Source organism: Coptis chinensis, chromosome 2, assembly GCF_015680905.1.
Source record: "Coptis chinensis isolate HL-2020 chromosome 2, ASM1568090v1, whole genome shotgun sequence".
NCBI lineage: Eukaryota > Viridiplantae > Streptophyta > Magnoliopsida > Ranunculales > Ranunculaceae > Coptis > Coptis chinensis.
Window position 1 is genome coordinate 71,974,014 of NC_141457.1, and position 21,690 is coordinate 71,995,703.

At 38.0% G+C, this 21,690-nt stretch overlaps 1 long non-coding RNA gene across 1 annotated transcript; it reads right to left on the reverse strand.

Moving 5' to 3' along the window:
* Positions 1-325: 325 nt before the first annotated feature.
* Positions 326-6,807, reverse strand: LOC147517613 (uncharacterized). The gene is made up of 2 exons (XR_015213908.1): positions 6,533-6,807; positions 326-593 (listed from the first exon to the last, which is right to left on the reverse strand). It is a non-coding gene; the product is annotated as an uncharacterized LOC147517613 (long non-coding RNA).
* Between the last annotated feature and the right edge of the window lie 14,883 nt (positions 6,808-21,690).

Genomic DNA, 21,690 nt, shown 5'->3' on the forward strand with positions numbered 1-21,690 from the left:
GACCTTTTTATTAGGGTTTCTAGCCCATTTTCAAGCCTCCAAAAACCTAGAGAACCTTCCTTAATTGTTTGATTTGATTTGATCCCTAAAATCAAGAATATTCTAGAGAATATGCCATTTTGGAGCCAAGTTTGGAAACCCCCGGATTATGGGCTCATTAAGGACGTGTAGGGCTTGATTTTTTGCCCTAATCCATCTGAAATATCCAAAGATCAAGGGCCAAGATCGCACCCCTTATCCCACCTCTTGAATCAAGGGCCAGATTTAGGAGGTGCAACCAGAAAGAGATCAAGCCATTGGATTTTTCTTCATCAATACTCAGCCATTGGATCAAACTCATTACCATATTTGAATCCATCCCAAAAATCTATAAATATGGGTCTCATTCACCCATAAAAAAAGAATCTAGAGCAAGCTAGAGCTAGGAATTCGGAGTTAATAATCTGGACCTAGTTATTCAGAGCTAATAGCCTTCTTTTCTTCAGTGTTCTTCATTTTTTCTTTCTAGTTCTTCATTTTTAGCCTTCTTTTCTTCTTGTCGATCTTGAGTAGAAACTTCTTTTCACCAAAAGTTGTTTTTTTCCTCAAATCACCTGTTTCAATCCAAAAATGACAATTGTCAATTCAAGATCAAGTTTATCATCAATCAATCAATCAATCTACAATTAAGTATGAGGCAACATTCCAAACAAGGTGACATCTTTCTTTTCTCTTTTATTTCCTTTAGCATTGCGTATTAGGTTATTTTTTTCAGTTTTATTATAGCATATAGTTATTAGTTTTTAATCCAACTTGGTAGATTAATATTTCAAGCTTTCTTCGTTTGCCTATCTTAACACGTTACACCTCAATAGAAGTAAAAATTTGGTTTTACCAGGCGATTGTGGGTGCCTAACACCTTCCCCGTCGTACCTTGACTCCCTCAACCCAATAATCATCTAGTTTCGAGGGCTAGTCCTTCACATAGGTTTTACTCAACTTTTCCTTAATAAAGTTAGTGGCGACTCTAAAATCAATTGCATAGACTTAGGTACACATTTTTGTGCTTACAGTTTTTTGGCGACTCTGCTGGGGACTCCCTAGAGAGTCAGACTTACGTTTTCTTTTGAGGTGTTTCAGTTAAGATAGGAAAGAAGAAGGCTTATCCGGAAGCCAGTTGGAATAGAAAGCCAGGGTTAAGGTTATCTCGTGCAACCGTTAACTCCCTTTTTGAAATGGAGAATCTACCAGCTAATTCTCCTCAAGGGTCTCTTCCAGTAGCGTCTCAGCCAATGGCTAGTTCCCCGCTTATCTCTCAAGGTGAACAATCACTGTCTAGCAATGGACAACCACCCCAAGGAGGTGGTCAGAGTCCAACATCACCCCCTCCTGGATCGGAAGACTTATTAAAGCAAACTGTGGAAAGGATGGTCCAAGAAGTACTATCCAAACTTATGAACCAGGGGCAAGGACAACAATCTCAAGGGCAATCCGTTCCATCACTACCACCACCAAGGTTTGATCTTAACCTACCTACTCCACAAGCTCAGTTGCCTACTACGAACTTTACACACCAATCCACCCAGCTACAACTTCCTATATCACCTCAGACTCCAAACCAACCAATCTCTCATATCGACTCAACCTACATGGCACAACCCACCGTTCACCATTCATACTACAACCCAAACCAATATACACCCACACCCATGTTCACCCCAAATTTATCCCAACCCATGAGCTCTACACCATTCATGTTCCCTCCTCCATACAGCACACAGACACCACAACCTACCACCTACATGAACACCCAAAATCAAATTCCTATCATCCAAGATCAATACCAAGGCCCAGTGGTAGACAGATTGAAAAAGATTGAGGAAGCACTAACAAAGATCAAAGTGGACGAGTTTGACTTGGATAGTCTCTGTCCATATCCACAAATCAGGGTTCCACATGGTTTCGAATTCCCTAAGATGGAGAGATATGACGGAACTGGGTGTCCTAAAGCCCATGTGAAAATGTACGCTAGCTACTTGCAGCCTATGGGGATCGGGCCAGAACTATTGGTCCAATTATTCCAGAGGAGTTTAAAGGGTGCGGCACTAACTTGGTGGATGAACACAGAAGCTCAGAAGATGAGAACGTGGGCTGAACTTGCAACAGCTTTTGTGACCCATTTTTCATACAATACAGACATCCAGATGGGCCGAAGACAATTGGAGGCACTCAAGCAAGGTCCAACTGAGACATTCACCGAATATGTAATCAGGTGGAGGACCAAGGCAGCTCAGATTCTAGACAGGCCATCAGAGACAGAACAAATTCGAATGGTGTTAAAAAGTTTGAACTCAGAATATGCAAATCGATTGAGTCTCAGCTATCATCCATCTTTTCAGGCTTTGGTTTCGGCAGGGACTCAAATTGAAGATGCTTTAGCTTGTGGAAGTATGAACTCAATTGTATCGTCAGGTTCAAATGATGCTCAGAAGAAGAAGCCACCTACAGTTACTATCAATAAGCCGAAGGACACACATGCTGTTGCCACACAAGTACAGTCTCAGCCACACACACAGATCCAAGAAGAGGTGACAACTCATCCTTCTTCCAATCAGATTGCATATCCTCAAAGACAACAAGGATACCAAAATAGAGGGTTCCCTAAGCCACAGAGGCAGTTCACAGAGCTACCGTACCCATTGTCGGTCATTCTCAAGGCTTTGATCCAGCAAGGCCTAGTTACACCATTACAGCCTAGGCCTCCTCCGAATCCACTACCATATTGGTATGATGCTTCTAAACATTGTGATTTCCATCAGTCTATTGGACATCCTACAGAAAAGTGTGGAGCTCTCAAGCATGCGATACAAGATTTGATCGAATCAGGGAGAATTGATGTATCACATCTTGGTGCTCCAAATGTTGCAATGAATCCATTACCATACTATAATGGAGAAGTTCACACCTTAGAGCCTGCTAAGCAAAGTCCGGCCTCATTCATTACCCCACTCAAGCAAGCATCCAAGGTTAGTGCCATGTCGCTCTTCAAGCCGTTCAATTTTCAAGATGCAATTAAAGATTACAAGGCACAAACACAAGCAAGGCCCAAGGCCAAGGCTATATCGTTGGATGAAAAAGTGGCACCCCTGTTTGCTAAATCACCAACTAAGAAGACACCATTACCGGCTCCACCTTTGTTGCATGTTCTAGATAAGGAGTTTGATAAGCCCAAAGATAAGGTATATACTTCACCATCTTCTTTACGACAGTTGAAGGTTTGTGAGCCAAGTTTGTTAGAAGACCAAAAGGTCCAAGAAGTGGTACTTGAGAAGTCTACCAAGTCTATGTTCGAATCGGATGACCAGGATTCTCAAAACATCTCCCCAATAGATGATGCAGAAGATTATGGTATCGAGCTCTTTGACATGTTTTGTCCTCCTATTTTTTATGAAGGAAAAGATTCCATTTCTGCTATCAAGATCACTTCAATAGAATGCAATGAAGAGGACTATAATGATGCTTTTGCAATACTTTTCTCTGAAGACCAGTTTATAATGGCTAAGTCGGATTCCAATGATAGGCATTTTGGGCGTCTTACTACTAGTCTCAAAGACTTGACATCTTCCTCACACTTGGAAGATCAGATGCCGAGCTCAAGAAAATCGAAGTCATTTGCCATTGCAATATTCTGGCAGGTTATTCTTCTAATGACCTTATTGGTATTTGGTGAATGGGACTACTCTATGTTTGTCTCTTCAAGATCTAGCTGCCATCAAACCCAAAGTAAGTTGATAATGGAGAGGTTGGGAAACACCACCAACCATGATCATATGAAATGGCCATTCAACCACCACAATCACTTTCAAGCTAGGGGCACGTCTAAGCACTCATGTGTTTTTTATGACATTCATGCACTAGACCCAGGATGGAAACTTGACTTCTCAGGGGGTGTGACGTACAAATCATATAGCGTCACGAAGTTTGATATGTTGCTCATGGAGAAACCACATCATTCAGAAAATTCATCACTCATGCATGGAGCTAGAACATTGGTTAATGGATCCCGAATCAATTTCTCTCCTATATTTGATCCCGGTCCGCTGCTTAGCACAGATAAGTTTTCTACTCTCAATTAGTTTGTTTTATTCTTTTATGAAAAAGAAAAAAAAAAAAAAAAAAAAAAAAATCAGATATATCAAAAAATAAAAAAATCAGATATTTCAAAAATCCAAAAAAATCCAGATATTTCAAAAAAAAAAAATTAAAATTTTTTCAAAAATACAAAAAAAAATCAAAAAAGTTTTCAAAATCCCACAGAATATAATTTACCCACTTGCCTTAGTGCAAGATGATTGAATGACTTGTGTAGATTATTATGATCCCCTCCCTCCGATGATGAAGAAGGAATGGACAATGAAGCTGCTGAGTCCATTCTTTCTCATGAGCAGTCTGAGGATTGACAGACGCTAGTCATTGTGGAGACAGAGACCATCAACCTTGGCACCACAGATGAACCACATTATGTGCAGATTGGTATAACCTTGATCCCCTCTGAGTGTTGAAGCCTGATCAAATTACTGAAGGAATCCATAGAAGTGTTGATCATACCTATGACAATCTATTGTCTTAAGGCGGTACATGATTTTCATTGTTCGAAGATGAGAGAAGCACTCACTGAGAAGAAGAAATTGAGGAGGAAGAAAGTTCAACGGTTATGTTTGAGAACATTTTTCAAATGTCTAAGTTCATCAACATCAACGTTCAGCATTATGCATTTACCCTTGTGGAGAGGACAAAGCTCCACAACATCATTTGATCAACTACCCTACCGAAGAAGGGGAATATTCTACATTCCATCAATCAACGGCTACTTAGCCAATCAACCAACCAGCTACCCTACCGTGGAGAGGGCAAACTCCATATTGCATAATTAGCATCCATTTGCATCCATCGAAGACATGAGAGCTATCTATCAAAGAAGTCAGCTGACTCGAATCTGACTACATCAACGAGCGAAATGCTAAGAGGAGTTCATCTACGATCAACATTTTTGAGAGCCGAGATATATGAAGGAGGGCATTGATGTTCTACTGGGACTTAGATACCAATGGAGACAGATTGTTGCAAGTAAAGCTGAGCAAGCGAATCCAGACTAGAGTGGAATCAATGAACCAGAAAGTTCGAACCTAACAGTGAATGTCCATTCACTATGAAGATTCTACATGGAAAATCCTACCAATGCCGACCAATTAAAGAGGTATTACTTTTTACCCAACTTTGGTTGTTTTAAGACGAAGAGTATAGTGGAAATCTTAGAGAGACGATGGAACAGGCCATCTTTGATCGTTTTGTTTTTAGCCTCATAAGCCCACCTAATATCGTATGCTACCATTAGAAGCCCATTTGAGCCTTAGCCTATTCTTTTATTTCCCACAATACAAGCCCATATCCTTTAGGAAGCCTAATAAATCTTTAGCCTACCCATAGGTTACCCATACCTATTTTTATAGAACTTGTCAGGGGCATCATTCCATCCATCTTTGATCACGAAACAATTATCCCCATGTTATTTATCCCAAGAAGGTGTCAGAAAATAAGAAGAAGAAAAAAACTCTAGTGCAAGGGTTTAAAAAAAAAAAAAAAAACTCCGTTAGAACTCAAAATGCTTAGAGTTGCACAAAATAATCCACACCGGTCCAAAATGGAAAACCTAAACAAGGGGCAGCGTCATTTGAGATTTGGGATCCTTATCATCATCTCACCACTATCATTCCAATTACTCCTCCCTTTATATGACAAGTTCTACTCCAAAAATAATTTTTTGATCCTATCCTTTCTTTCTGAGCCCATCACCTAAACCTACATTATAGTCCTATGAAAGTCCACTCTTGATCTTTAAGTCCACTATATCTCCTAGTTGAGAAGTACTCAAAAAAAAAAAAAAAAAAAAAAAATGGAAGGCATTGGAGGATTCACTACTAGTGATTGCGATATATGAAGAAGTTGTCTCCGTAAGATTGGTCCTATGCTTTATGCTCTATCTCCGTTTTGGAAGAAAGTTTTTGGGTGTCGCTTCGATGCGTTGTGAAGGTCAAGCAATCAAAGGGACAAGAATATCATCTACTTCATAGGTGCCAAGTTTGATCGTACTTCTATCCTATGGTCGTCTTCATGCTCATCTTCTTGTCGGTAACTCATTCCCACACCTTCACTTATGATTCAATCATTTGTGGTATTTCTTGTTCTGTGGATAAAAAAAAAAAAATGTTTTGTTTTACATTGTTTTCAAAAAAAAAAAAAAAAAAAAAAAAGTTGTTTTCAAAAACTTGGTTTGCTTTGGATGGCTTATGATGAAAAATCTAGGATTTCGAGCACGTAGAAAATTCTGAAGCCAATATTCCTAACTAAACCATGTATTTGTTTTACTAACATAGCATGCATACACCACAATCTTTCTAACTGTTCACGCTAATATAGTTGCATTGTTTTCATGCATATATATTATATATTTCACTCCATTGTAATATGTGTAGAGAAAAATAAATTGTCTAACCTTTGCCAAGGAAGTTTCTTCAAGTTTCACAGTGGCTAAATGCCAAGAGTACGTAAGAGCAAAGCTGTCATTGGTAAATAAGCTTGACGTTTTGTCGTCACCAACTTCTCCTCCATTGAACTGATCAGAAGCGCAAGCGCATGTATGGGTTTCACGAGAAAAAAAATATTGCGCTGGCTTACCTTGGCCTGGCGCCGGCATGGCATAGCGTGGTGTAGAATGTCTGACAGTGCGGCACTTTGGCTTATCTCCTTCTCTGGACGTAGGCAAGCTAGCAAGGTATGATTATTCTATTTCTTCCTTTGGTCGTCTGTATATATAGGTGGTTGGACGGGCCAATCTTGTATAGAAGTCGGTGGATTTTGTTCACAAAAAGTGAAACTGTTCGTTTTGTCCGTTTTTGTTTACTAAGCCGAAACAATTCGTTTTTAGAAAAGGACGAAACGGGTCTGATTTTTAGAAAAGGACGGTACAAAATAAAGATTCCTTCCCTTTTTTGAAACAGCTTTTCTAAATCAAATGATTCGGTGCAAGCACCAGATAAGGAAGGTCGGGTACCCCTTGCCCATTTTGGCATAAGGTTCGGTCCTGTTCAACCAGTTTTGGACCCGTTTGATCCGGTTGGCCCAGATTGACCCGGTTGGTCTAGATTGACCCGGGTTTGAACTGTTTGACCCGGTTCTCACCAGTTGACCCGGTTTTGATCAGTTTTCACCAGTTGACCCAGTTTTGACCGGTTTTCACCAATTGACCCGGTTTTGACCAGTTTTGACAGTTGACCAAGTTTGACCAAAAAAAAAAAAAAAAAAAAAAAAAAATAATTCCAAAAACTTTTCAAAAATAAAAAAATGATGAATATTAGTACCATGGGGTTCTTACCCTCCAGTATGAAAAAATATTCATCAAATTTTGTTTTTCACCGCACTATTGGTAACCACTTGATCATTAATATCATTTCGGTAACTCTATTTGTGCAACATTAAAATTGTTTATGGTAACAATGTCGGTTTTATCGACAAATTTCACCTGATGGATGGATCGGCTGAACTCATAGTGATAGTCTTTTCCAACCCAAGTATACTTGAACGTAATTGATTGATTGATTGATTGAACTTGAATATCATCATCCCCAGCATCCATCTTTCATCTTCAGCACATCTCTTATCTTCTCCAAAAAGGTGTTAGCCTCGTGTCTTCTTCCTTCATCTTTAGAATCTTCCATCTCCAAATGGGATCTTCTTGCTCTCCCGTGAGTCTTTTCGTCGGTGTTTGGTTATCACCATTATATGAGAATCTTTAATCTAAGTCAAAATCATGAATCAATTGATCTATCCATTTGATTTCACCCGTTTTCAAAATGAATTTGAAAAATATCGATTTCAAAAAAATTTGTCCCTTGATTTCAAAAAGTTGTTCATCCTTATCCATCACCATTTTTGGCCTAAGTGTGCGGCCGAAAGCGCCATTATCCTAAGTACACACCGATGTAATGTAAGGCGTAAAATACACGCGTTAGAAGGTGTGATATACTTTGGTTGAAATCTTGAAAAAATTGTAAGGCGTAAACACGATTTGTAAAGTCACGATACCATCCTCTCTTGAGGACAACCATTTTCAACCGTTTTCACAAACAACTTGAAAAAATTGAGGATTTCAAATATCTAGGGAAAAGCCCTCTTTCAAAAAATATTTTTCAAATGAATTTTCAAAATTGCATGAGATCTTTTGGCCGGAGCTTGGCAAAAATTGTTTGTCTCCATGGCTTTTGCGCTCAGTTTGCAAGCAACCTCCGACAAAGAGGGGCAACCGTAGACACCCCATTTTGCACCCCGCATGCATAATTCATTCACGATTTTGCCTCAATTAAATTTGATCATATAAGGTGATTTACTTTCTAGAGTCTTCATTTCTATATCAAACTTCTTTCTTTTCATCTTCTTTTAAGCGTCTTTTTGGACTCTCCTCATCATGTTCTAGCTATGGTGAAGTTTAGTTGCTTTCGAGTTTTGAGTTGAAAATGACCAAAATGCCCCCTAAACCCTTTGGAGCCCAAATCTCGTTTTTCTACTCTTTCTTTGGATGAGATTATTTCATATTTGAATTCCCTTGAAAAATCCTTCGAAATGAGTACAAGCTTGCCTAGGTTCCATTTGGATTTCGTAAACCCTAATCTTGCCTTATCCCGCTTTCAAAATTGTGGCGACTTTGTTGAGTGCAATATTTTTTTGGAGTAAGATTTCGACCCAAGGGTATTTTTAAGAGTTCATGGACCTTCCTAATGGATTAGTTAACAATTTTTGTGAAGAAGAGTTTGCCTAATTTTGACCCAGTCAAAGGGAATTTGCGGTATTTGAAAATATGGTCAAAGTGGGCCTTTTGTGGATTTTGGACCCGTGCTCATGGACTGTGGATCCAGCTCGAGTTGGACCTTTTTATTAGGGTTTCTAGCCCATTTTCAAGCCTCCAAAAACCTAGAGAACCTTCCTTAATTGTTTGATTTGATTTGATCCCTAAAATCAAGAATATTAGAGAATATGCCATTTTGGAGCCAAGTTTGGAAACCCCGGATTATGGGCTCATTAAGGACGTGTAGGGCTTGATTTTTGCCCTAATCCATCTGAAATATCCAAAGATCAAGGGCCAAGATCGCACCCCTTATCCCACCTCTTGAATCAAGGGCCGGTTTAGAGGTGCAACTGTAAAAGAGATCAAGCCATTGGATTTTTCTTCATCAATACTCGACCATATTGGATCAAACTCATTACCATATTTGAATCCATCCCAAAATCTATAAATATGGGTCTCATTCACCCATAAAAAAGAATCTAGAGCAAGCTAGAGCTAGGAATTGAGTTAATAATCTGGACCTAGTTATTCGAGCTAATAGCCTTTTTTTTTCAAATTCTTCTTCATTTTTTTCTTTCTAGTTCTTCATTTTTAGCCTTCTTTTTCTTCTTGTCGATCTTGAGTAGAAACTTCTTTTCACCAAAAGTTGTTTTTTTCCTCAAATCACCTGTTTCAATCCAAAAATGACAATTGTCAATTCAAGATCAAGTTTATCATCAATCAATCAATCAATCTACAATTAAGTATGAGGCAACATTCCAAACAAGGTGACATCTTTCTTTTCTCTTTTATTTCCTTTAGCATTGCGTATTAGGTTATTTTTTTTAGTTTTATTATAGCATATAGTTATTAGTTTTTAATCCAACTTGATAGATTAATTTTTCAAGCTTTCTTCGTTTGCCTATCTTAACACGTTACACCTCAATAGAAGTAAAATTTGGTTTTACCAGCGATTGTGGGGCTGCCTAACACCTTCCCCCAAGATCGTACCTTGACTCTAACCCAATAATCATCTAGTTTCGAGGGCTAGTCCTTCACATAGGTTTTACTCAACTTTTCCTTAATAAAGTTAGTGGCGACTCTAAAATCAATTGCATAGACTTAGGTACACATTTTTGTGCTTACAGATATTCATATGCTGATTATGCAGGATCAGTTTCAAATAGACAATCCACCACTGGGTATTGTACTTTCCTTTGTAGAAATTTGGTGACATGGAAGAGTAAAAAGCAAACAATTGTATCAAAGTCTAGTGCAGAGGCTGAGTATAGAGCTATGACTCAAGGGACTGGTGAGTTAATGTGGATTCGTAATCTGCTACATGAGTTAGGTTTCGAGGTACAGCTACCAATCCCTCTTCATTATGACAATCAGGCATCCATTCATATCACCTCTAATCCAGTATTTCATGAGAGAACTAAGCACATAGAGGTAGATTGTCATTATGTTAGACATAAGATTGAAACAAAAGAGATAAGTACTCTTTATGTGGCTTCTCGAGATTAGTTAGCTAATATCTTCACCAAACTAGTGATTCGTCCAGTTCTGAATTATATTGGTAACAAGCTGGGCATGAGCAATATCTATGCTCCAGCTTGAAGGGGGTGTTGAAGTATGTAGTGTCGGTCTCACACATTCTATAAGTGTGAGACCGTACCTTATTTAGCTTGTTGCTATTTTGGTTATTCCATCTCTAGTATAAATATATGTATTGTAGGTTAGAGTAAATATACTCTAAACCCTACCTTCTACTTGTGCCTCCATCCTTTCTTCTTCTTCTACACACTCAATCACCTTAACCTAACCAGTTAACCACCATATGTATCTCCTAGCATAATTTAACACCTATTGAATTCTACTGTCGAGTCTTAAATTCTAATGTACACAATCAGTTATATTTATCTTCAGCAGCGAGTTAAATTCCAAGTCTATTATTCTATCACTTTGATTGTGTCTAGTTCGATCGACAGTTCTACACAAAGCAAATACATGCCACCACAACTTCTACTGTTACATGCCATGTACTTTGCTTCACATGCATCCATTAAAAATCATTTTTCTATGATATCCAGAAACCATCTTCCTAGCCATCTCTTCCTTTATGTATTGCTACCAAGACTTGCACTTTTACTTCATTTTGATTTTTAGTTTACATTTCTTTTCTCTTCTTTGCCATATGAACTTCATTCCCATGCCAAAAAGGGGGCAGTGTTTCAACCCCACCTACGTGGCAAACGTCCATTAGTAGGGGTCTCTACTTTATTCGTTTAATCGACAAGGCTAAGGCCCAATTTGCAATACCATGGATTGATGTACATGCCCATTAACTCATGTGTCTAGGGCTGAACCCTAGCCACATGGCTTGCCACTTACTTATATTAATTTATGTCCAGATTCATTTCTTATCAAAGAGATAATTATCAATGAAGAGTCATGTTCAATTACGATTACTTGAGCTACAAGAAATCTTTACTCTACACATATAAATACCAAACTACTTTTTCATAAAGAACTATGTTCTTGAGACTTGATCTCATCGATAATTTGGGTATGTAGGCAACCGAAAGGTACAATCTCATTATTCTCTCGATCACCATCATTTTTCATTACTTTTCTACGTTTTTCATCTCTTTCGTCACCACTTAGTGTTTTGATCATATTTGGTCGAAACAGAGAGCATATTTGAAAGGTGGTGGATAGATTTTTTTTTTTTTTAATTTTTTTTTATGTATATTGCTTGAGATATAATTGTTTGACTACCTTTCCTTACTTGAAATATTATTGATGGTTGCAGGCTCGATGACCAGAGTGTGGTCATATTCGCTTTTCGTGGGCAAAGGGCAGAAGGATTAGGGAATTGATTTTTGTTGTACAAAAAAGGGTTCGAGTTTTTTGGAAATGCAGTTGAACGTTCTCCTGAGAAAGTTAGTAGTAAATGTTGTTGATTCCCAGTTGCATCCTATGTGTCCTCAAAAACACACAAACACTCCTCTGGTAAGCTAACAACTCGAGCTTTAAAATTGAAGTACTTGCATTAGCTATGAAATAAATTCATGAAAATTTGTTATTACCTTATTATTGTCTGTTTAAATCCATGATTGTGTGGTATGAGATTCCGAAAGGTTACCCGGTCTTGGAACTCAGGATCATTGTATTGAAACTCTACTTTTACCTATGAATTTGTTCACTTTACCATTATCTGCCTCACTTTTTTTATGAGATACCCACCCTACTTCAATAGTACTCCATCAAAAGTCTTATGTTGAGTGGATGTATTGGGTTAAAATTGCATCTCAACAGACAAACCCAAGTCTCTAAAATGCTTTATGTACTGTAGCTTTCCCATTCCCCACTGAAGAGATAGATATGGAGAGGGAAAGATATAAAACTAATGGTAATGGTTGTGGAAGTTGCTGTAAAAGGTTCTTAGAGAAATTAGTATTAGTTGAGTGGCCACCTTATTGTAGTCTACTTAATAAGTTTAATTAGTTAGTCATGTTGTACTTGAATGTTGAATTATGTGTACTCCAGCTTCTAGAGAATCTGAATTTTACCCGTATAATCATTGTACAACTTCATTATTGTTAGATTTAAACTGATTATACTTGCTTTTTTCCATTGGTTTCAGGTATATATTGTCCTTGATCTTTATTCCCGATGCACGCTTATCTGTTAAGAAGTTGGTTTGTAAGCGTTCTCTAAATATTGGTTCATTGCGACTTAGACTTAAGGCTTATAGAGTATTGGTTTATTTGTAAGTCGTTATTCTTTTGACTATTCGTTTCGAAATCAATATTGCGTTGTTCTATGTTTTAAGTCGCATAGTCTCTTAGGTGGGGGGTTAAGTATTGCTTAAGACCTTTGAATGGGGGTAATCAGTCATTTCATGGGCAGTTATTTAAAATTCTAAATCCACGCATCATTTTTTGAATGATACACAATATAAATGCCTTTTAATTAATTAGCAATTTAATTAGACGTTTACAAAATGAAAAGACTAGAGACATAATGAGAGAATATGAAGGGGAAAATCATTTCATTTGCGTTCTTTCGTTTCAATTTCATAATATTCACACAAAAAAAATGGATTTGATTGTTTACAAAAAAATTACCTTAAGCAAAGAGTGTGGGATGCATCGTTTATTAGTTACTTGGGTTGGATTGTAGGTTCACTGATTGAATCGAAGTTGAGCTTGGAGCTAACTCATCTAGGTACATACATTTTTTGCGGCTGTTTACTCTTACATTTTATTTGAACAATTTGATACTTCTCTTAGATTTGTTGTGTTTGTATATTTCTGCTTTTTTCTTAGGGTGTTTTGATTTGTGGACGATTATAATATGATTTTGTGGTTCTTTAGCCTTTATTGCACCTTTAACCAAGACGGTTTAGTAGTTGAGTTTTATGATCTTGTCTCCAACCTGCATTGACGCATTACCAAAATAGAGTATGCAATAATTAATTAACTGGAGATCTGACAATTCCTCCCAGCTACCTACAAAGATTTGAAGTCCCTCCCCATTCTTTACAGCGACTGGGCAGATGTCTAACCTGACACTTTGTGACCATATTCTTGCTTGGAATGATTTTACTCCTAATTTTGTATGCATATTTAATTATTTATAATAGCCATGTTGAAAGGTCATTCGATGTTTAATGTGACATGATACACAACCTCCTTATGACTATTCATTTGGAATACAATCTTAACAGTCACTATCTTTGCATTTTTTTGTGCATCATGTAAGTTTACTTTTGGACATTATATTTGTTTTTTATCCATTGAGAACATTGTTTTTTTTTTTTGCTAAGTAGGTTGGAATTGTATTAATAACGAAAAGAAAAATAATGTACAAGTATACAGTAGTAGAGAGGCATCCCTAACTACTTCAATACAAGCTCAATCAAACCTATAGTAGGCTAGATCCGGAACCTCCCATTTATATAGTCATGGGGGTTTTCCTTCACACAAAAAGCTGGTGTTGTTAACTAAGTTAATCCCATAATTTTCCGCCATATCAGCTGCCAAGTTCACCCTCATGCACGTGCTGGTAAAGGTGATCAAATTTAATTTGTTCTCGAGTAACCGCCATCTCACTTTCAGTTGTCAGGGTATGTTCTTGGTGTTGTAGGCAGCAGCAACAACTTTAGAATCAGACTCAACCCAGATAGCTGTATATCCTTTGCTGACTGCTATTTCAATGCCTTCCAGTATTGCGATACATTCTGAAACATAGCTAGTTGTCACACCAATATTTCTGCAGTACACGAATTCAAAACTTCCACCTGAATTCCTTGCAGAGACACCCACAACAGCAGGTCCATGATTTCCTTTAGAAGCTCCATCAGTGTTGAGTTTAAGCACCCCATTATCAGGTAGAGTCCACCAGCACGGTTGGATTCTAGGTGCCCGTCTTAGTTTCCTTTCAATGCCCCAGTTGTTTAATACATCCTTATCTTGCAAGTTGCTGAAGCTCTTTGAAAGCGAGGCATTGGTTAACATCTGTGAGGTGACAAAAGCCTTGCAGAACCTGAGGTTGCTCTAAAAATCTTCATGAAACACTTTGTTTCTATGTTTCCATAGACTGACAACACCACCAAGGACAGCAAATAGCCATAAATCTCGCAATCTAGGGCTTAGGCATGTTCCCATATTGATGGCCTCGGTGAAAGATGCAAAAGTTGCTTCAACCTGGAATTTATCTGCTATCCATTTCCAAAGGTCATGTACAAAGCCACAATTCCATAACAAGTGATCCAAATCTTCACTATTACATCTGCACACACAACATCTAGATGTTAATTGGACCTCTTTCTTCTTCATCGATTCTTGAGTGGTAGCACACTTATAAACTAGCTTCCATGCTATTGCTGACAATTGTGGATGTATTGAATTCTTCCACACAACTCTACTCCAGCATGTTGTGGCTAAAGTACTCCGAATCTCGACAAAAGCAGATTTGACAGTAAAGTTTCCTCTAAGCTCAGGAGTCCACACTCTCTCATCCGCCGCTGAACTGTTGGGCTTTTCAAGGGAATGGAGGTCAATCCCATGCTCATCCAACAGAAATTGTAGTTCCTTTGGGATTCTCCATTCATCATTGTGTATAATCATATCAAGGGTTGCTATACATCCTTTCAAAATATCACTACTCAAGTTCATGATATGCTGTAAGGATTGACCATGAAGCCAGCAGTCTCTCCAGAGATCAATAGTCTTGCCATTGCCTATGATCCAGTGAGTTCGTGGCAGTACTTCAGCTAGTGCCAATTTGATCCCAGACCATATGGTACTTGGTTTGTGAAAAGCAATACTTTCTCCTTCCTTGTTGAAATATTTTCTTCTCATGAACTCTAGAAAGTCACCCTCATCATTAAGAATACTCTAAGCCATCTTCATAAGCATTGCTAGATTTGTATCTCTCAGTCTCTTGATGCCCAAGCCCCCTTCATTCAACGGTGTACACACCTTGCTCCACTTCACAGTAGTTGCTTTTTTCTCATTAGGATCTCCTGACCACAAGAAGTTTCTATTGATCTTCTCTGCTTCTTTAATGGCACTGATCGACCATTTATAAACAGCCATGTTGTACATTGGGATACTACATAAGACAGAGTTCACCATGACAATTCTACCTTGAAAGGAAAGGCATTTCCCTTTCCAAGCAGTAATTTTTCTCTTGATTTTGTCAATTAGTGGGGCAACTGCTTCTCTAGTTACTCTCCCCTTGATGAGAGGTACACCTAGATATCGTTCAGGTAGGCAGCCAATACCAATTCCCAGCTCTTCTTTAATGAGTTCCTATCCCCCAGAAGGTATGCCCCATATAAACAACTTACACTTGTCTTTGTTCACATATTGCCCTGAAATCATGGCATATCTATCAAGCAAATTGTCACCTTGATGGCTCACTGTCTTATTGTTAAACTCATTGTTGTAGATTATAACACCGATTAAGGGTTTTATATTATACTGACTGAAACCATGCTTGTAGATTTTATATACGGGGGTTTTGTAAATATACTTATTTACTTCACTTTTTGGGTATGTACCTTCACTACCTTACAATTTATTGGTTTTGTTATTCTTCATTCATTTTTTTATGAGCTGATGATATGTGATGAGAGGGGTTTTTGAGTAGAGGGTAAGGGATTGTTATACAAACCCCAAATTTCTTTTCTCTAGCATAAGGGAAGGTTCTGTTGTTATTAGGAGACAAGCAGGTTATCTAGACTAAATCATTGCACCAACTTGATTTCATGCGCGTGTGTGTGCAAGTAGTTGTCGGCTAAAATTGTTGATTAAGTTGTAACATAGCCTGCATCAATATTGAGCTTTAGATGAATAGTTTGGAACTTATTTGGATTGAGAATTTTTTCTATTTGTGGTTAAAGGAACTTCCATGCTGCCTAATTGTTGGGCAGACTGTCACTACATATCACCATGAAGAAGTGCTTAAGGTTAGGATCAGTCCATCATTGGTAGGAAGTGAATAATTTCAAGAAGTTTCTCTATGTCATCTACTGTACTCCATCATTGCGAACTACAGACTTCCGAGTGATGTCAGGTACTGCTGAGAATGTATTTCATATAGTTATTTATGTAAAAAAATTCTTAAATTAATGAATTCATCTTAAACGTTACAAGAAGTCACCTTGGTTCTAGCAACACAGTTTGATTTGTAACTTATACCGTTGAGATGCTAAGACTATTGAACGTTGTAATTTCTAATGATTCAATAAAAAATACTCTATTAAAAGTCAAATTGTAACCTAGGCACACTGTCGATGATTTCAATGTTATATTTTTTGGGGTGTGACTTTTTTGCTTCTGTTGCAGCAGAGGAGCTTGGCATGGAGATTGCTCTTCATCTGATTATGCACGCCTAATAGTGGTGTTCTCACCTGCAAGAATGCCATGTTCTTCTACAGTTAGCAAGAAAATGAATTTCAGTACACATATGGGTTTGTGTGAACTACTATTTAAGTTCATGCAACTATTTTCTTACAATTTAAGAAGCTCATAAATTGTATTTAATTGAGGGGTTCATCAATATGAAGTATTTCAGTCATTTAGTGTCTCGCTTAACTCCTAACAAGTATATGCATCTATTTGAGAAACCACTTGAGATTTGGTCTCACTTTTAGTAATGCAACATATAGGTCCAGTGCCCAACCTTGGCTAAGGTTGTCTTGCAACTTGGTTTTTTGGATCTGCCATAGGCTTCACTGATATGCTGGTTTAGCATATCAACCAGCATATCCCTTCTGCCAAAGAAGTTGTGTCTAACAAACTTGAGCGTATATACACAAAAAAACTCATCAAGACTCTTCAGTTTTAAAAGGACTTAGGCATGGTCACTACAAGAAAAAATGTTTTATATCACTATTAAAAACAGTCATAAAAAGTCTTGTCATTGTTTTTTTTTTTTCCAAAATCGTGACCAAGTGAGAGTCATTTATTTTTTTTCCAAAACCATCACAAATATTTGTTCCAAACTAGGCTATTTCAACTGTATAAAACAGTAACAGATAAATAAAAACCGTCACAAAAAATCAACTCTTTTGTGACGTTTTGGAGAAAACAGTGCTGTATTCATCTAATAACCGTCATAAACAAGTCACATATTCATGACAGTTTTGTTAAAACAGTGATTGTTTTTATCCTTATTTTTTTAAAAAATAGTGCTAATAAATGAAAACATTCCCCATAGACCATAGAATTTGACCTGTGATAGACTACACTCCTGAATATAATCAATTAAACTTCAAGTAGCATTCATAAAGTACTAATTCCATTCATTCCCTTGGATAACCAATATATATTTGTATTTAATCATAAAACATAATGAAGTAAATATCGCATTTCCAATCTAATACATATAAATTTAATCAATCTAATCCTAATCCAAATTCAAATAAAAAACCTAATCTCGCATAAAGCACATTGCATGAATACTCATTGTTTCCTGTCTGGTTGCGTAAGGCCCTGAAAAAAATGAAATTGAATTAGGGATTTTATACTCAACTACATACTTCAACATCAAAGACCATACAACTAATTTAAGTGTATAATAATTAGAACATGAAACCATTTGTTAGACTTACTTATCTGCTTTTCAAAGATTATCAAAAGTGGCAATTATATCTTTGCAAGTTTGGAGATAAGGATTGAGAAGGTGGAGCTCGCCCTAGGTTCGGAATCAACGGATTGAGGACAGGACTTTTTGTCTTGTCTTGTTGCCTTTCCTTGAGAAGAGGCAGAGAAGGAGCTGCCCTCGCGGGAGCGAAACTCGAGGATGCTCTCACTAAGCGAGACGACAGCTATAGTTAAGCTATCAGTCAGTCAAGCTATCCGTAAAGGATAGCGATAGCATCTCTTTAGCCAAGCTCCTATAAAGCTAAAAAAAAGCCTATTTCTCAAGCATTTTCGGTGTTGGATAGGTGTCTGCCCATCTTAAACCCTAAACTAAATCATTTCATATATAGATCTGTCTTTCAACAGGTCTAGCTCGATATGTCCTCCTTATAATCTCTATCTGTTTAGTTTGGTCTACTCTAAGAACAGCACTCGAATAGCATCCCAAGAAGTTCTCGGTTAACAACCCAGCTTCTCTCCTCGATTACTCGGTACAAACAAAGTAAGTCTGGTGCATGCAGAAAAGCAGTTCTTTAGGTTAGAGCAGAAAGAACAGCACGACACTAGAGCAACAAATACAACTTGAATTCTGTTCCTATGCATAAGATGCTCGAAAGTTAAGAGTGACTCCTCGTATTACTCCTAGTGTGACTACTCGAATTAATCCTAATGTTGGTGGGATCAGCTTGAAGGAAAGAGCTTATAAAGAGAAGTTCTGGATTGCGAAGGCCCTCGCCCCCTACGAACGACTCGATAACTATCCGTAGTGGAGAAAGGTACATCAGGATAAGAAAGGAGCCATAATCACCACCTGGAGTTGAACCAAGATAGCAGAGTCAGCCCTTCGAATTGCCCGTTATTCGATGGTAACTTTGGTTACTCGCTTCAGAAATTGCAACCTGCCTGCTTTACTTAGCTTACATCCGGGGTTGGAAGACCAACTACCACTTAAGGTACGCATAGCCCGTCCACCCAATGCCGCTACCCACTTCTACTAAGGCTCAGGTATACAGAAAAAATAGTTCAGGCTGCCCGCCCAACTCCAAGAAGAAGACAGGGGTAGAGTACTACTGCGAAAAGAGGATTTATCAGACTTTAATATCTTTAAGCAGCAGACAGCAGAGACCACGAACCGTCATAAGACTCTTCAGCAACCTCATCCGACTCTGAGTCTTCAAGGTACCTTTGCCCCCCTTAAGAGCGAGTTCTCAATACCACTCACCGGTGCGGGTTTTAGTCACATCCCTACGTCCGAAGAGCCCCCTTCGAATGAGGGCGACCTTCCACCGAGTCAACATAAAAAGTGACCAGTCTTACGTCTATGAGTATGTTCTTTACCAAGTCTTCCTTCCATCCCTTCGTGACCAAGAGCCATCAGCTGTCGGCTCGGAAAAGCCATTAGGCGAATCGGGGTACTCAAATTGTTCTTGTAAGACCGAACCGCTCGGTAGCTCAGTTTTTAGCTCATAAAGTCATAGCTCCGTCGGTCAGTAACTCAGGAATGAGGGATTGAGATTCTCTTTTGGCCTAAACGCAATGGGCCATCAGAAGAGGGCTACTATTGTCCTTCTTTTGCCTATTGATTGACCATAGCATAGAGAGAGGGCGAAAGTTGGGCTAGGAAAGATATCGAAATAGGAAAGTGCCAAGAAAATGGATAATTCATATTGATTATCAAAGGGTCCACTCTTTGGTTCTAGTTACAGTGACGGGCTGGGATTGGCATGAGAAGCTCCTAAGATTAATGCATTAACTCTTTACCATGAATGAGACATCCAATGCCTAATGGCAACAATAGTACAGGCTTAGCCAATCGAAATGAAAATAAAGATTTGAAGGAAGGGGTATGCCCCGAAGATTGAATCAGACAAATGATCTGAATAAGCACCGGCTGCAGCATCTTGGGTTGCCGCGGATAAGAGCGCTTTCCTTACTTATGAAGAAGGTGACTACTGACACTCAAGAATAAGGGAAGATCTCTTAAGATAATAAAGTGAACTTTTTACTATAGTGAACTCCAATTCAATTAACAGGGAAGAAAGAAAAGATTTGTATATTAGAATTCCATTTCTGTCGATGCTTCGGTTCTCGGATTGGTTATCACGAATCAAGGGTGCTACTATGTATGCGCATTTGGCATTGAAAGCCTCTACTCGTGCCCTATCTTTTCTCTTCTATTGATGATCTTTTTGGTCATGCCTTGTAAAGGAAAGGTTTCTATCGAACAATCCTTTTTCAAATGAATCAGCTACACGCTGCCTCTAACATTTTCAGATGAATCAGCTACACGCTCAATATGATGGTGTAGCTTTAAATAGGCCTAACAGAGAACAGTACCTAAATCTTGGCATGTTTGCTAAGAGTGCTCACTGTTGTGCACGTATTGAGCTACACATACCAGTTGATTGTTATGTTGACCACTAAAAGCTCTAGGGCTAAACGCCTCAGAATATGGCCTCTAGGTACGTGAAGAACACAAATCAAGTGAAAGACACTTTTTTCTTTTTTTTTTTATCCATGAAAGTTAATTCATTAGAATAAACAAAAAGGATTACATTAATACTTAAGTAGTTAGCCAGTAGCTAATTAAACAAGACCAAGACCCCCACCTAAACCCCTAATATAGTCATCCCACCAGGGAAGACCACATCACCCCATGCCCATCACAGGTAAGCAAAAAGAACGAATAAATACTGATCTGCAATACAGAAATACTGAGAGACCCCCAAAGGCCATCCAAGTTAACAGCACCAGTACCCTATCATACCACCCGCCAACAATTTTATCACCATACAATCCAAGTCAACAACTGAGTATTATTTTAATACCAAGAATGTAACAATGATGATTATTACTACTTTGGGTAGTACGGAACTTTTTAGACAGCACTTAGCTAATACAAGTGTATATATGATGAAATAAGTCAAATAACAGTCTAACCTTCATCATTTGGGACTTGGAAGTTAACTTCATTAACCTCTCGGCGAAATTCTCGGTTAAATGGCGAAAACCCTAGAAAATTTTGACTTCCATTAGTAAAACTGCAGATAAAGGATTGTAACTGGATCCATTATGAAAATTCCAGTGTTATTTTTTATACTAATAATTCTAAGTTAATACTTTTACTGAATGCAAAACCACTTAAACTAGATATACTATCTAAGTTTAGAGGAACAACTAACCAAGAAGTCAAGCGGATGATTTGAGTTTCTATAATTTGTGTCAATCTCCCTGTAGGTTGCAATAATTGGGCCAAAAGCAAAAGGTGACCAAGCCTGCAAATGCAACATCCCATAGCATTGATTCAATGGTCACATGTCAAAGGTGAATACAACATAATGTTGATCATCGTCATACACTCTTACCTCCTCCAAAGACTACAAGTTCTCTACTACCACTTTCGACTTCGGATATGTTTGAGTGGGATATGTAAACTCGAGGGAAACGCTACATTACGTAAAGGAGTATTAAACATCTGCTTGAACATCATGAACTTTAAGACCTCATAATAATTACCTTGTCTAACTCGATAAGAAGCCGGTAGCTCGTTATAGTCGAGTTCGAGATGTCTTTGTCCTTTAAAATATGGAAAATGGCCTCGAACATTTTGCCTCACGATAAAAAAATTTAAATATATCACAAGTCAAGTGCAAAAGGAAAAACAATCCAAAT